The 17,567-nt window shown below is 35.6% G+C and overlaps 1 protein-coding gene across 6 annotated transcripts in view; it reads left to right on the top strand.

Moving 5' to 3' along the window:
• The first annotated feature begins 2,308 nt into the window (after positions 1-2,308).
• Positions 2,309-17,567, top strand: part of LOC149565350 (chaperone protein dnaJ 49-like) — a 40,666-nt gene continuing 25,407 nt past the window's right edge. For 4 of the 6 annotated variants that reach the window (XM_089818874.1, XM_089818869.1, XM_089818870.1 and 1 more), the window contains exon 1: positions 2,309-2,425. The gene's annotated coding sequence lies outside the window, so the exon portion shown is untranslated. Of the gene's footprint in view, positions 2,426-3,534; positions 3,652-5,707; positions 5,946-17,567 lie in introns of those variants that run through there. The other 2 variants (XM_089818872.1, XM_089818871.1) reach the window with 2 other exon arrangements.

Raw genomic sequence — 17,567 nt, 5'->3', positions numbered from 1 at the left:
AATGTTTGTTTGATTGTTCAATTGGTACTGAAGGACCTTGAATAACTGATTCACCCCCCTCTCAATTATTCTAAACATTCTAACACTGTAATTTTTCTTAAATCTTAATAATTAGATTTACTATTTCATGATTATGAGTAAGGAAATGCAATGGGACATTCTTAAATATCAACATATTTTAAAAGTTTACTAGCCTTCGAAACTTACAAATTAGTTTACTAACCCTTGAAAATTTAAAACTCTTGCACATCCCAAGTCTATATCACCTCTTTATTCACAATGCCCTTTTTTTAATCTAACCAAGTATGGCCACTAGAGTACACCAATTTTAGCAAATGTCACCCTAGTGACTTAGTATCTTAACTACGAAAATTGAGTCACTAACTCTCTTATTGATGACTTTACACATATTAGAATGTTACCTATATTCTCCATTGAAATAAAGTGAGTATAAGAAGTTTCTAATTCAATAGCAATAAGTATGATCTCATGGATAAATTGTAATAATAAGTATTATCCCATAAACAAACTAACTTCACTTTTCATCAATATTATTCTGTTTGTTTAATTTTATATAATAAATGATGTTTTAGTTATAAAGCAAGCTTGTTTCCATTACAATGTCAAATGGCCTCCCTAGTTTCATAGACATTAGTCTTAAAGCTTAGTTTTATTCATTGAACTTCTACAAGAAGATAAAAGGTACTACAACTGTTACTTCTATTTCTACTCCTACTACTCCCATTGCTCCTACTGTTATTGCTACTACTAGCTACCACTACTACTGTTGTTGCTACTCCTACTAGTGCTGCTACTGCTACTACTATTACTACTGCTACTGCTACTGCTTCTGCTACTACTACTCCTACTACTATGACTACTACTACTACTACTACTATAACAACTACAACTACGACTACGACTATGACTATGACTATACAACTACTACCACCACCACTACTACTACCACCACTACAACCACTACCACTACTACTACCACTACCACTACCAATACTACCACTACCACGACCACCCCTACCACTACTACTACCACTACCACTACCACCACCATCAACATCACCACCACTAATACTACGAGTACTACTACTATTGTTGCTACCACTACTACTACTTGCTACTAGTACTGATGTTGTTGCTACTTTATTAACCTTAATGTCGTCCATTTACTAAATATGTTTTTATGTTTCCATCTACTTACACATGTAAAGTAACCACATCCGAAACCTAACAAAAAAGCTAATAGCCATATCATTAAAATCAAGTGTTGCATCTCAAGGTTGCATTAGAATATGAAGTATGTGCTCTAATTTTGGATGGGGCCACACGCAATACATATATTGAGTAAAGTAATTATGCTTGAGCCACTTGTCATTCCCAACTTTGAAAGAAGGGATAAATCTTGAATATGACACTTTTTGAGCCACATGTTGTCCCCACCTTCAAAAGAAGGTATTTGAATTGATTAAAACACTTTTCCTTGAAACATGTACTATCCCCATCTTCACAACCATAAATTTCTTGAGTAATTTTTTTTTTTTTGAACCACCTATCATCTCCACTATCATAAGAAGGTGTAATTGAACTAAAAAACGTTCTACTTGAGCTACATACTATGCTTATCTTTACAAAGAGGTCATAATTATAGAACATTCACAAAGAATAAGACTTATCCCCTATATACTTCATAACCATTCAAATTTATTTATAAAACAAAAATCTAATTGAATGTTCAAATATTCTTCCATACACTATGTTACAAATCATTTTCACTTTTGTAAAAGAGTATATGTTGTTAAGTACTTATTCTTGTGACACTTGTCATTTCCATCTTTGAAAGAAAAGATATACCTTGAATAAGATATTTTACTCGAGTAACATGTCATCTTTACCTTAAGAGAAAAAGATATCCTCCCACATTCACAAAGAACAAAAATATCTGAAATAGAAGACTTCGCTTTGAACCATCATCTCGACCTTCCTCAAAAGCACATTTTTTTTCCCCTTAATAAAACATTTCTCTTTAATAAAAAACCTATGGGTAACCCTCACCCATTGTAAATGATAAGAATTATCCTTCGTAACTTATCAACCGATGGTCCACTTGACTGTTCAAATATTCTCCACTGCCCTCTCCTTGTCCATCGCGCATTCACCGGGAAGAGGGGCGGGCAAATTGGATTGAGAAAATGCCAAAAATGGATGCATCTTACTGACTTTTCACTGTAAGTTGAGGCCCATCACGTGGCGCACGTATCTTCACATTCACACTTTGCCAGCTATTTTCATTGCACAAGTGGGGTGGGTTGTATTTGGTCTTCGCCTCTGTCACTGCTCTGGTGTTAATTTTTCCATCGATGTAATCTCTGCAACCAGAGTCTCGGTGGAAGCAAGGTCAAACGCCCAGGTAGGAACTTTGTTTTATTTTATTATTTAAGCAATTGTTGTATTCAAATGGAATTGATTTGCTTCTGTATTTGTGGTGTCTTACAATTGTTTGGGAGGGCTGATTGAGGATTCGGGTGTGATTTTTGTTTTTGAAAGCATTGGAGGTTTTGTTTCTTTTGGGGATTCCTGGTTGCTGTGAAATCTGGGTATCATGTTGCACTTCTGAAAATCTTTCGGGATTTGATGTTGTGAGAAATGCGAATTGACGAGTTTAGGATTCTGTGTATATTGCCTGTTCTTGGTTTATGGGTGGGATTGAATGTGAGATGTTTTAGTGGTAATTACGCTTGATTTACCCTGTCTTGTTTGCTTATTGCCATTTTTTCGCTGTGAACAATAATTATAATTTTGAGAGGTACTGTTTTCAAGCTTTTGATGTCACTTATTTCGTACGTTCTCTTTTTGGGGATAAAGAGCCTTACTAGAGCTTGATCGAGTGCATATATAACCTTGGGCTTCTTTCGTTTTGCATTTGAATTTAAGTTTTAAAGGTTAACGAGGATGGTTTGGGAGTATTTTATCTGATAGATGGTTCTAAGACCACTTCTGATACATTTGTGGCGATCTTTATTTGCAAAAATTGTGCCAACACATTTTACAGCTGACTTGAAGAGTCGGTATCTAGTTCTAATAGTAGGAAAATAATTCCTCCCCAAAGAAGACACGAAATCTATTAAAGATTTGAGGAGGAAGTTAAAAAGAAGCAAATTACCTCATAGGTAGAGCACAACTTGGAATCATTCTAGCCTGTTTATGGGTTAGAATGGGCTAAATTGAATGAGTCAATGGCCATCCCGGTATATACCTCAGACATTTCTACTTAACACAAAATGGCCAAATAGATAGGTTCATGGGGGTTTACCCTGTGGTCCTATGCGGGGGCTACCACAGTTTTCTCATTAGTTATCGACTTCTAATAATATCTGAGTCTTTTAGTAAGAAAATGGTCTGTGTTACACTAATTTTTGTTTACAACTATTATTAGTATTTTCAAAGAAAATGAAGAAAAATGCTAAGTCAAATGCCACTTCTTTTTGCCAAAATAACTCAGTGACATATCTTAAACAGGTGTTGCAAATTTTCAGCCCCTCATCGCTACCTGTTGCTGAGATCCTCCTAAGGTGTCACCACTGTGCTATGTAGGGGAAAGATCTGTATTTTAGGTTTTGTGGTTGGGTTTTTGAGGTAGTTTTTTCATGGAACTTCTGCCAACTACTGGTTAGAGAATAATATTCAGGATGGTTACTAGTGAAGCACTGAAAGTTTACAAAACTTGCCTGAAAGGTTATGGAATTTTTTCTTGTACCAAATGGAAGCTTACTGCAAAATATGCTATCCCTTCAGCACTATCCACTATTGTCACACCTGGTTCAATATACCTTTTTTTCAACTGCTCATTCTACACCTCCCTTTGAAAATGAAGGAAGCTCAAAAGTTCTTGGGTTGCTACTGCATAGAATAACCCTCAAGTTGTCTACATAAAGGACTTGGCATCCTAGGAATCAACTAATCAGTGGGATACATGTTTATCCCTTCAAAATCCATTAAATAATTTCATTATATAGAGGCATCTCATGAGGCAAAACAAAGCATTTTCCAACACAAAAACATCAACTCTTCTCCATTTGCATATCCTGATTACTATATCTGATTCCATTAATCATAACTTCTTTTCTAAAACTCTTCTTGCAAAACCCTTTGGTGGAATTTTTCCAAATTATACCTATTAAAACATATCCAAAGCTGAGCCAAAAATAATAAATCCATTACACGTTATAGTCTCTGCATGTAGACCCATTTTCTCTGTCATAAATCAGAAGTAAAACTAGTAACCCTGCCTAGGGCATCTAATAACTTTCTCAAAACGATTCCAAATGAAACAAAACCAATTATCAATCAACCTTATATGAGTCTAGTTTCTGAATCTATAAACCATTAATTTTCCAATTCATAAATCGTTCTACAAGCACAAATCATTGTCTGCAACTTAAATGGATATCCTTAAAAACCAGTCTTCATTAAAATGAACATAACTTACACATATCCAAATGAAAATGACTCAAACCAATTGGAAATGAAAGCTAGTTCATATACCCTTCCAATGAATATAACTAGAGTTTCTGTTTCATCCAAATGTGTCCGTACCAAACATTTAAATCTGACTGTAGTTGGGCATCCTCAAATTTAAAAATAACCACTTTTACCAAAACTAGCATAACTTCTTCAAAACTTAATAAAATTGCTCCAAACCAAAAAGAGAAAGAAGATTATTCATCCTACTATTCAAATATACAGAATATACATGGGTTCCAGGCTGTAAATGGCCGTACAAGACCTGGAACCAACACAAAAACAGTTAACACCAATCAAAATGACAAGTTCTTAAGAAACCAATTGTTTCAAAATGATCTCTTCTTCTTCTCATTCATTCTTTTTTTGTTTGGAATGGCCAATACAATGATTTTATAGTGGTTGTGGTGGTTTACAATTTCCCAACCACCTTTTAAACCAACCCATTACATTTTTTTAACCCTTTTACATTTTTCAATGCTTCTTTAAGCACTTTCATTACAATGCAAATCTATTTTTCTAGTTTTTAATACATCACAATGCAAAGTTAAGCATTTTAACCATTTTTTCGACATGGTTATAGGAAAGTCTAAATGACTTAAATATTACAATATTATGAAATTCATCATAATGTATGAATGGTCAAGGTGCTCCCGCATGATTCTTGGATTGCTATTGCATAGAGTAACCCTCAAGTTGTCTACATAAAGGACTATGTCCATGCAGAATTATTCCACTTTAGTCACTTGATTGACAGTAGAAACTGTCTTATTCTCTAAGCAAGCAACTCGCCTCTCCACACTCTTCTTCCCCTAACCTGACATTCTCTCTTCATCATCTGGACTATCCTTAATCTGAAGAACAGATGAGAATGAAGAAAGTGGAGGATCCACTCACAAGGTACTGGATCTGCTACCTTAGCGGTGAGCTTAAACCCAAAATGTGCTGCAATTGAGTTTTGTTGTTTTAAAATCTATTGTTTTCCGGCACATTGGCTCCCAAAGTGCTCATCACAAAAGCTATAAAAACATCAACTATATTGAAAGTATGGTGCAGATGCTGGTCTGGGATTGCTGCCTTCGAGGCCTCAACTTGTTTGCTAAAATCTCTTGGTATCCTTGCCATTATGATCAAACTTAAGATAGTTTCTGCTTTGCCACAGCTAAAAATGGAAAACAGTCTTGATCAACTGTTTGATGCAAAAAAGGAAAGTAGCGCAGAGTGTCTCTTTTGCACGAGCAATAAATTCATATGGATATGGACATAAATTCACATGCAATGCCAAAGAGCAAGGACAAATGCGTAGCTGATGATATGTCGAAAAGAACAAAAATGGTGGAGGGTGTGGAAGTCAACTCAACTTTTCACTTACAACATCTTCGTCAATCTGGCACTCTTTAGGATCTAAGGTAATCTTTGACAGTAATGGTGAAACCAATAGCAGCCATTCTATCTGTTAATTTGTTGCTGTTTCTGAAGTACTGCTTGTAATTGACAAACTAAAAGCTGCTCCAAATCATCTTAATTTGTTCCATGACACTTTGAGCCGCCAATCTTTAATTTGACCTTTGATGCAGTTTTTGTTGCATCTGATGGAATATTTTGGAGAATGGTGTATGTGTACAGTGTCAATGACTTATTGCTAACACCAACCTGAAATTAGCATGATGTCAACCTTTGTACTGCTAATAAGTCCTCTTGATGCAAGTCTAATGACCACTTAAACATGCATAATTGAATACTTAGTATTCTGAATGAAGCACCAAATCTCCAACTCTCTCTTGAACAAAGAAGCTTATGTGCTAAACAATGCATATGGATTATGTGATCGAGTGAAACAACCCTAAGGTTCCTTCTAGTTGTGGACTTTCACTCAGTTGTAATGATGTGACATGTTGGTATCACTTGAGACTTACATGACATGTTGGTATCACTTGAGACTTACATTGTTCACTCAATGGATGTCAACTTCGCAAATGTGAATGATATGACCATGTAAGCTCTTCAACCACTTATAATCAAACAAATTGCAAAGGGATAAAGATTTTATGGAAGCTAATCTAACTCTAAGAATACAAGAGACCATTTGCGATGAAGAGAAACACTAACTAGTCCATGTTTCACTACTTGGACTATGCTAAGGAGGGTGCTTGCTTCTAAGGATGCAGGATGATTTTCACATTGTCAACATTCATTCAAATACCCAAGGAAGGTGTAATCAAATGAACCTTTCCAATTGAAGTTAAAACTTGCAATAAGGCCCAGGCTAACCTAACACTGATACTTGCAATCAACAAGTACTAAAAGGTATGGACACTAGAATCACCATAAATGCACCAATCAACAATATCTTCTATTAATCTACCTCTACTTCTACTCAATGTAAATGAAAATCCTAATTTGAGCAAGGAAATGTAGAAAACGTGCAATACTCCAAAACCATACAAGCAATCCACCTTAAGACCAACAATTGATTCAAGAACAATTTTGGCAGGTTTTATTGCAACAATATCTCTTGAATTTCCCCCTTTGCAAATGTGAAGGCCTTACCTTTTATAGTTGTTCAAGTACTATGAAGGGCTAGGATGGATATAAGATCAAGGGCCAAGATTATGCCAACAAAGCCCTAGGATAACTACTAGCTACAAGCATTAAATGCTTGATCAATTACAATGAAGCATCACCTTGTGGCCCAATGAGAAAATAACATTGCTTTAATTGACCAATTAAAATATTTATTAGGTAGAAGCATTAAATGGACTCTACATGTACACTTGGCATGATCTGATTGGATGTTCTTGGACATGTGTAATTGGCGTCTTTTGATTGGTTGAAGATGAGTGGGTGCCACATAAGCAAGCTTGTCATTAAAACTTGATTAATTCCTTATTGATACTCAATGTTATCAAGCCTTCAATAGATTATGATAGCATATATATCCATGTAACTTCATCTTTAAGAATCTTCTCTATCTTCTTGGAAATCTCCTCATTGCAATGACTTGCACGTGCTTGGATTCAAAATCTTGATTCCTTGGACTTCAACTTCAATTGACATCCTCACTTTGTCCTCGATTTTGAACATCAACTTGCTTTTCCTCTTGATAAATGGTTCACCATTTGTAGATACTTGAGTTCTTGTATTTTCCATGTTGTACTTGCTTGAAGTCTTGGAATGGCAGCCCCTCTTTGCTGGGAAAATATCACCCATCCCTTGTATCTTTTCATAGTCCTCGAGCATCTTAGCTTTCCATTTTATCTTGTGAAAAAAAAGAAAAAAAAGATAATCAACACTTGTTAAAAGCTCGGGTTTCATACTTCTCCGTAAAATCAAAATTCAATGCTAAAATGAAAATCAAGAGGAAATCATTTTACTCGGACAACTTAAATGAATATTTGACCTAATTCAACATGAAGGCTTAAGTTTCCCAATCTTTAAAATCTGATCACATCTGAACAAAATGGGAATCTCAATTACAGAAGTTATTCACGAAATTCCGAATTTACAAACTCAGATCTGCAAGCACTTGAACCTATTCTGAGTTTTGATTTTGCCTTGGGAAATTCTGAGTTGTACGCCTTGAATGTGATTGAGTTTGGCCATTTCCATCTATTTTAGGAGGCAGATCCGAGGTGCAAAGTCAAATAAGCTGAATTCTAGAGTTTGGCGAATTTTGAGGCCTAGTTGGAAATGGAATTCCAATTCACAGTTGGTTTCCGACATAGAGCTGGGATTCAATTTCCAGCTCTTGTTTGGATTCCAACCATGAGTTGGAAATCTTCAAATTCAAGCACTTAGATTCCAAACTTGTTCATTCAGACCTATACTTGGAATTTATGATTTTGGCCTTCGTTTTTGATCTCTAATTTGCATATTTGAATGTGATTTTTGTTGACTGCTGATGGAATTCAATCCAGATTTGATTTTCTTCATTCATCACAAGTCCGATTTCATCTCCCAAACCTCTTGGTATTCCCTTTCCGACCTAGAGCTGGGATTCAATTTCCAGCTCTTGTTTGGATTCCGCCCATGAGTTAGAAATCTTCAAATTCAAGCATTTAGATTCCAAACTTGTTCATTCAGACCTACACTTGAAATATATGAATTTGGCCTTCATTTTGAATCTCTAATTTGCATATTTGAATGTGATTTTTGTTCATTGCTGATGGAATTCAATCCAGATTTGATTTTCTTCATTCATTGCTAGTTCAATTTCATTTCCCAAACCTCTTGGCATGCCTCTAAGTAGGGCAGAGTTTTGGGGGTAGCTGGAATTTGAATTCCAACTCATGGTCGGATTCTTACTTAGAGCTGGAATTCGAGTTCCAGTTTGTGCTACGATAACGACCATGAGTTGGAAATTTTCCAAGTCTTGAAAAAAATTAAGTGTTGGTCTTCTATCTTTGAAAACTTAAACTTTCCCTTTTGCTTATTTGGTAAAAACCAGTGTGTGTTAGGGACACGTTTTCCACATATGTCCTGTCGTAGTTTGATAATTTATTGGACTTCCACCTTCATGTGAACTCTAAATTAAATTTATGTAGTATAAATATTATATGTTAAGGTTCTATAATGTTTTTAAGCATGCTTTATCCATGTTTTCAGACGAATATTTAAAATTTGCTCTATATTTAAAATTTTCCCTATTTTTAGTATAGCTGTCTCCACTGCTGTTCCCTACTGTCCCTTGCTCCGGGAAAGTAAACCTGTCCTAGAAAGCTGTTCCCCCATTCCCTTGTCCTCTCGTTTTAGAAACCCAGAGTAACATAGGTAAAAGGCTCTTCTTTATCACCCATTTTTCTGATTTTTAATGGTGTTTCTCTTAGATCTGAATGTTGGATTTCTTCTTGTTCACCCTGTCACTTTCAGATTTGTCCATCTTGATCTCAATTTTCACGTGCCGTACTCTCAAGGCTCGAATTTCATTTTTGCCCAAATCATTCATTTCAAGCTTATCATCTCCAAATCAAACTCCCTCATGAATTTCAATCTTATTTCTCATGTCTCAATCAAATTGGACTTCTCTAAAGTCAAATTGTAAGGCTTCAAAATCTCAACTCTCATGCCTTGGTCATGTTGTTGCATCTCATGTTGTCTTCTCTCTAGCTCTTGTTCTTTTGTTAACTTCATTTGATTTTCTCAGGCACTTGGACGTTTTTCTCAAGACTTCGCCTTCTCAATTGTTATGACTCTCAAGTGGGTGTCACTTCACCTAAAGTTGCTCAAACTCATCCCAATGGCATGGAAACATGGAAATTGCCATTAAACTAGAGCTAACTAACTATTAACCCTACTGCCAAGCAAAAGAGGAGAACTATATTTGCAATGTGGCGATGGTCTGGAAAGTTTACTACAAATCTCCAAACCCTAGTTTATTGCCTTAAAGGAGGTATTTTTTCCCTTTTTGACATCACTTGGGCATACGCTATTGAAAATTGGCAAATTCTGTAGCTTCAAAAAGTTGATTTTGGATACTTTCTAGCGGTGTGGCTGCCCCTGCCCCCCCCCCCCCCCCCCCCAACACACACACACACACAAAATTTGGACCAGACTTTGAAAGATCTATGGAAACCCTCACATCTCTCCATTTCTAGATGATCTTGTTGCGAATTGTCTCATTCTCCTTGATGATGACGATAATATAACCTCTAATAATGATAATGCAGGGGAGCTTGAGTATTAGACAAGTCTTGCATGTTCCAATTATTCCATTATTCCTCCTTGTTTCCATTATTCCTACCAAGAACATCTCTATCTTTTGTTGTTCCCAATGAGATTAGTATTGGTACATCCATAACTATTTTTTGATTTAGTGTAGGAAGTCATTCATACTCTTCCAAACAGAACTACATGGGATGTATCTTTCATACATATCATCCATGTTTGTGGAGTCTCATATTGTAGATCTGGATTATTCTTTCGGGGACATTCATGTCCTCTTTCATTACAGCCTGTCAACATTGTTAGTCCATCACCATTGTCTTTGGAGCTTGTTCTAAATCAACCTTTATAGGATTTTGGATTGGCATCATTTAAGTTCATCATGTGGACATTTGAGTAGTTTTAGAGACACACATTTGGATTTGTATTCTCTATTCACCTGACTTATGGGAAGGGCTTCTTTAATCACTAGTGGATTTATTCTTCCGAAGAGGAGAAAGGTTCTTTGTAAGCCCTAGATTGTGTTTTGTCTCAAGATTGTCATCATTGGCACAAGGGCTACTTTTTATTGGGGTGGATTCATACCCTCATCTTCTCTCTCGTATTTGGGGGACATTTATTGTACCTGTGTGATGGAAGCAAACTTTGGGGGGTCGAATTGAGTCATTTCCTTCTTTCTTTAGTATAATTTTTATCTCAATTTCTCTCATTTGGAGAGGAGCTTTTTCCCATGTTTTCTCATTTTCTTTGATTATGAGAGATTTATTTCTTTGTACATGGGTACCTCATCATGCCTTCTAGTTCAAACCAAACCAAGCATCCATCCATACATTCATCATTAGATTTTTAGCTTCTCCCTAATTTGTACTTAAAAGAGGTCTCAAAGTGAAATTGAAATATCACTCAATTAATAAATTAAGCCCCATTTTTACTTTTATTACATTTACGGTAAACTTAGGTAAACATTTTTTCTCTTAGGATATGAGCTTTTTTGTCCCAACATATAGGATGAGGGCACTTGTCATAATCTAATATAATGTTCCCTTAGGGTTTTACATAGGGTAGTTTTCGTTATCATAAAAATTCATTAGTTTACGTTGTATTCAGTCCATTAATTCAAAAGCCTATTTAGATGTTTTTTCAAAGTATTGAGTTGTTTTTCTCTCTCCACGTGATAGATGTTTTGGTTGCAAGTGATTTTTGGGAGCTCTAGGGTTCGACAATCAAATCCAACAAAAAGTTGATTTGCATTTTGCATGTCAAACTTTGAGGTCTAATTTTCTTTTGCCATTTGTGAAGTATTGCACTTGAAGGTTGAACAATTGCTATTAAAAGGATTCAGACATGGAAGTTAGTTTTGACATTGTAGTATTGTACATCATGCAAAATGCACAAACAACTCCAATTCTTGAGTAGAAAGCAATTTGAATTTTGAATTTTGATTTGCATTCTGCTTCTTGCAAAATGCAAGTGGAACTCCAAACTCCATATTACAAGAGGTTATTGGTAAGTAATTGTATGATTCATTTACGAAGAACAAATTGTTCTTATAGAGTTTTTAAACGAGATTATTGTAAAAAGGAACAGACAAATAACAGAAAGGATATATTATACAAGATATTTACAATATCTAGAAGTGATCATTAATACCCTCCCTTAATTTTCAACTTATCAACAACACCAATCTGCCTGAGTTTGACAAACTACTCGGGAAGTAAGGACTTGGTAGTGATATCGACAACCTGGTCAGCTGTAGGAACAAACTGCATATCCACAGATCCATCTTCAACCAGCTGATGGATAAACCCACAATGGATGTCAATCTACTTAGTGTACTCATAGAAGACTTGATTTTTTGCAAGTTTGAGGACACCTTGATTGTAGCAAAAGAGGAGTGAAGGGCCTGCTTGAGACATATGGATGTTGAAAAATATCCTTCAAAGGCCAATTACATCACAACCTACTTTGGTTGTTCCCCGATATTCAACTTCCATTGAGGAGAGAGATACAACCTGCTGATTCTGACTGGTCCAAGTGATAGCACCTGTGCCCAAGCTGAAGACATACACAAAATTAGACCTTTTTTTGTTAATAGAGCCTATTAAGTCCAATTCTATATAACCGATGAGTCAAGCATCTTTGATTTGTCCATAGAGGATTCCAAAATAAGGAGCGCCCTTGACATAGTGCATGATGCACTTTGATGCAACCCAATGATCTGAAATGGGAGCTGTCATGAAGTGAGATATGTAACTCATTGCAAAGCTGAGATTAGGTCAAGTGGCAGTGAGATATATCAAACTGTCCACTAGTTGTCTGAATGCAGATTCATTCTTGATAAGAGAACCAGATTTGGCCAATAACTCTAGCCGAACAATAAGTGTAGATACAGGTTTACAGTTTTGCATTTTGAATTTGTATAGCAGAGCCTGTGCATACTTAGACTAAGAGATGAAGATGCCTTGTGACTATTGCCAAACCTTGACACCTAGGCGGTAGTGAAGAGGACCAAGGTCGGTCATGTCAAAAGACTGATAGAGTTTCTGTTTGACTTCCTCAATCAACGATTTAGAACTGTCAGCAATAATCAAATCATTAACATATATAACTAGGATGATGATATCACTGCCAGAAGTCTTGACATACAGATTTGAGTTAGAAGGACTCCTCTAGAAACCTTGATCATTGTGTTACTTATCAATTCTCATGTATAATGCCCGAGGAGACTGTTTGAGGCCATAGAGTGCTTTTACCAGTTTGAGTACCTGATGATCTTTATTGGTGTTGGTAAACAGATTTGTCACTTAAAGTACTTCTTTGAAAATGACCCTGTTTGTTCTATGGGCAGTGACAACTGTTCCAACAGCTAGAGAGATTGCAATCGGTTTGCTACCTAATTGCAATCTTCCTCTGCAATTGAGAGGGGCATCTCCCTCGTATGCTATTGGTATTTAGGATTTTTGTGTACTTTCAACTAGAAAGTACATTAAGGAGAAAGACTGAAACTAAAGAGAGATTGATAGAAGAAATCCCACTGATAGACATATGACTACCGAGTGGGATTTCACAACGGATAACTGATTGCAAAAAGGGATTTGAGCACATAAATGTAATGATGAGAAAATATGGATAGCAGACCCTGACATACTAAAAGATACACTTTCCTAGTAATCCACATCACGATACTAGGACTTGAATGTATTTCATTGCAGTATTTACATCAAATGTTAACAATCCACAAAAATGTATGAAGAATCACTAATTGAAGATATGAGAAATTAGTGACCATAACTAAGAAGAACATCTGGACATACGAACAAATGCATCCTTCATTATCTTCTGAGAATATACAAACTCAAAACCATTATACATAACATGGAATCAAGGTTAATTAATCTTTCTCTGAAAATTTCTCCAATGTTTCCCCTTAACAAAAAGTTCCTGCCCTTTTCCATTACACAAGCCTTGTATTTATAGGCTCAACAAAACAACCACCTTAACTCCTAGGTTAATAACTAACTCATTTTTGTGGGTTTTGGAAAGGTTAATTAGCCTTACAATTTTTGTGCAGAAATAGTCAAATGATTAACCTTTGATCAAAAGTGACTCAAATCACTCTTACAAAATATAACTTGAAAATCTCACATTTTGGGAACAAGGTAGAATAATTGATCTTGATGAAGTAATGACTGGGTCTTTTCTGATCTGCTATCGCATTTGCTTGTGACATCATCAGTGAGTGATAGTTAAAAAAATTCATTTTCTGCTCATCCGTATTAATGAGTTTTGACAGTAACTTATGATAGTCTTGTCCATGTGGAAGTGTTCTAAATACTCTTTCTGAAAGTGGTTTCCAATCATCAACTTTCTATATAGCCATGTCCATACCTTATCACAGACATTCTTCCTCCCAAATGTATATTATTGACTGAACCATTTTCACCTCTGGTCCAGCTTGAGACAATGAAAGGAAAATACATAAGTTGATGTTGGTTCAACATTCCTTGTGCTCTCATATTTCCCTCAAGACCACATGTGCTCTGTCACCTACAATGGCCGCCTTCCATGACATGGAGAAGCCTCCATGAAAACTAGCTTACCCCATAACAAAATGTATTCATCAGAAACACTTAGTTTCAGCCATAGTTTATAATCGTTATTAATAGCCTTGCGTGTACTGTTGTCGTCACAAATTGAATAGCTATTACAATGCCTTGAAGATGATTTAATTTGTTCAGGCAAACTAGGGGCCGTTAGTTCATTTTCATGACAATTTTCATTCTTTCTGAAATGTTAAGTACGTCTAAGAGGACAAGGTGCTAGAGGTCTAACTTCAATTTGATAAAGACTTGCTCAGAATCCAATGTTACAAAATTATCATCAATAGACCACCTGCCAACTTTGAGCTTTAAAGAAAACATCCTTGAAAAGGCTAGAAATTTTTGGAATACCTTTTGGCAAAGGATGGTGAAACTTCACCTTTAACAAATGTATGTTACCCATTCCATAAATTTTTTTTTATGGCCAATCAAGAATTGAAGGAAACAAGGTGTATGGTGACGCTAACAATTCATTATCCTCCATACGTGATCTACAATCACCGAAGACCATGTTACAATGTAGTGTTCCTGAGATAGCCACAGTGGATGTGGAGATCATTTTAACATTTGACCAAGAATTTCTCTCTTTAAATACATCACTTGACTTTCAAATGCAGTGCAAAAGCTCTCCTCATGAACACAGGTAAGGAGAGTGTTGAAAAACATTGTGAACTCCAGATTTCAACCAAGCTAATTGCATACAGTCAAACAGTTTACTTACTTTGTCATACATGTTATTTATTTTTTGTAGTTTCCTAGGTGGTAAGAAATGTCAACAAATCTATTTGGCTTTGTACCGCCAATTACATTTGGATGAAAGTTATTTCGTAGCTCTCTCTGATATTGCACTCTCATCATCTTCGTGTCCATGATATGGCAAATCTTTGGCGTTTGGTCCATGATTACAGCCATGTGGGCTTAGTGACTTCTACGATTAGTGACTTCTACGATCACTAAGGATGTGCAGTTAACTGGGAGAGATCATAGGTAAGGAGGCAGATCTTGAGATCCATTGATGCCAATTGAATTGTCTTTTGAAGTTTTCTCTCTTGAATTGGTTTCCTTCTACATATGTCAAGTGGTGATGAGTTTCTGTAAGACCATGCTTTTATGTGGCATTGTATCATACATGTTGCATACCCTTGCACATTCATGATATTTAATAGAGTTGCCTTCCATTTAGGAATCCATCAGAAACTTTCATGCCCTTTATTAACACCTCAACATTTTCATATATGTCTAATACTAATTCTGATAGTTACAACATGTAATATAACTTTGTTTCTTTCAATCGAGTTGTTTGAACCCATAGAATGAGCAGCAAACGATTTTTTTTGTCAAAATTTGATAGCCCCCAACCCATTTTTCGATCATGTTTTGAATGTAGATGTCGATTCCAAACATATTAAACATACAAACTGTCAATATGCATTTCCTTCATGTTTCTTGGCATTCTTATCTTTCTGGTAACCTGTCGCTTGTTTAGCAAAACATCTTTTATTTTGCTTCAATCTTGAATTCAAAGTTAGTTATAATATGATGGTTAATGAATTATTCAGAAACACGTATTTTTGAGAGATTGTTTAATCGAGGAGGTTAAGCAATTGTTCCATTTTACATTTTTTTTTAGCTCTTCCATTAACTTTATTAGTTATGATTGTGATTAAGAATTAAAAATGAGGCTAATGAATGAATAGAAAATGCACACTTTTGGATGATTTATTAACCTTATTAACTTGTGGGGTTAATGAATCTATTAAAAATATGTATTTTGGAGGACACAATTAACCTTAACAACTTTTGATCTAGACATTGAATTTCAGAAATTCAAAATGCAAGACAGAGTTGGGAACGAGCCAGAGACTTTGGAATCATAAAACCACGAAAAATCTAATACATTCTTGACCATTTTAAAGCTTAAAGTTTTGGATTTTTTTTCTATTTTTTGACTGAAAATTATGAAATTTTGAAAATTTGACCCACATAGACCATGGAGAAACAAAGGAATGCATAGGGACAATGACTTCACAAGTGACCTTAGTTGACAAGATACAAATTTTGAAATTTTGGTTTGGCTAAATACGAGGGCAATCCAAGACGTTGCGTCGTGTACAATTCTTTTTGTAATGGACCATTTAGAAAAGCACTCGTTATGTCCATTTGATGAACTTTCTAGTCACATTGAGCTGCTATGGAAAGGACTAATCTAATGGTGCCCATTTTTTGCAGAGGGAGCAAATGTCTCTTCATAATCAATTCCTTCCCACTAAGAGGTCTTTGTAAACAATATGAGCCTTGTACTTAACCAAAGTACCATTAGCTTTGTATTTGACTTTGTAGACCCATTTGTAGCCATGGCTTTCTTTCCTAAAGGAAGTTATGATAAAACTCAAGTGTTATTTTTCAACAAGCTATGATACTTGGTTTGCCTAGCTTTTTCCCACTCAAGTATTCATCTTGGCTTTGCATACGTTTGAGGTTCATACACACTGTGAATGTTAGCCATGATAGAAAATTTACAGAGTCAAAAGGTTTTCTGTTCTTCTGAGTAGTTCTACCCTCGATGAGCTTGTTTTGTCCCAAAACCACAGATTGAAAATCCAAGAGCTTGCCAATTCTCCAATAGGATTCCACAATTAGTTTTGGCCAACGTACGGGAATGACCTTGATTTCCCTGCACTTTAGGCTCTGCTACACCTAGGCGGGTAAACCTTCACTTCGAACCTGATCACCTTGCTCAAAGATTTTATATAGTGAATTTCAATCTTCGTGAGTTCTTTGGCTGGCAAGGTCCTCGAACTCGATCAATATGCCATTGAATGCTGATTGCTTAAAATGGTTGAATGTTTGAATTGATTAGATGTTTTTAATTATGTTATCAATAATTGGTTTGATGCTTGTAAGAAGGAAGATATAGATTTTATGACTTCAAATATAAACCCAATAATAATACTTCAATGATTCAATAGACCAATGCCTTTGCTTATGAGGCAACAAAGTCAACTACAATGAAGATTTTCACGTACAACTTTATGAAATTCTACGCGCTTATACTATCAACAAGTAAATAATCAAAATGCGACAGATCAAATATATATGCAATCTTAAATTAGTTCAGATTGAACTTTAACTCCTATGGCAGGGAGACAAACTGGACACAGATAGAAAAGCAATTCGATATTTCACTATATCTGTGATGATCACATTTAAGATGCTAAATGACTGTGTCCACTTATCCGACATTTAAATTGTTTACAGAATTTAAAGATG

This window comes from Cupressus sempervirens, chromosome 3 (assembly GCF_028749045.1).
Source record: "Cupressus sempervirens isolate cs-2001-9-10 chromosome 3, ASM2874904v1, whole genome shotgun sequence".
Taxonomy (NCBI): Eukaryota; Viridiplantae; Streptophyta; class Pinopsida; order Cupressales; family Cupressaceae; genus Cupressus; species Cupressus sempervirens.
Note: the sequence above shows the minus strand (reverse complement) of the source record. Positions and strands in the feature narration are given on the sequence as shown.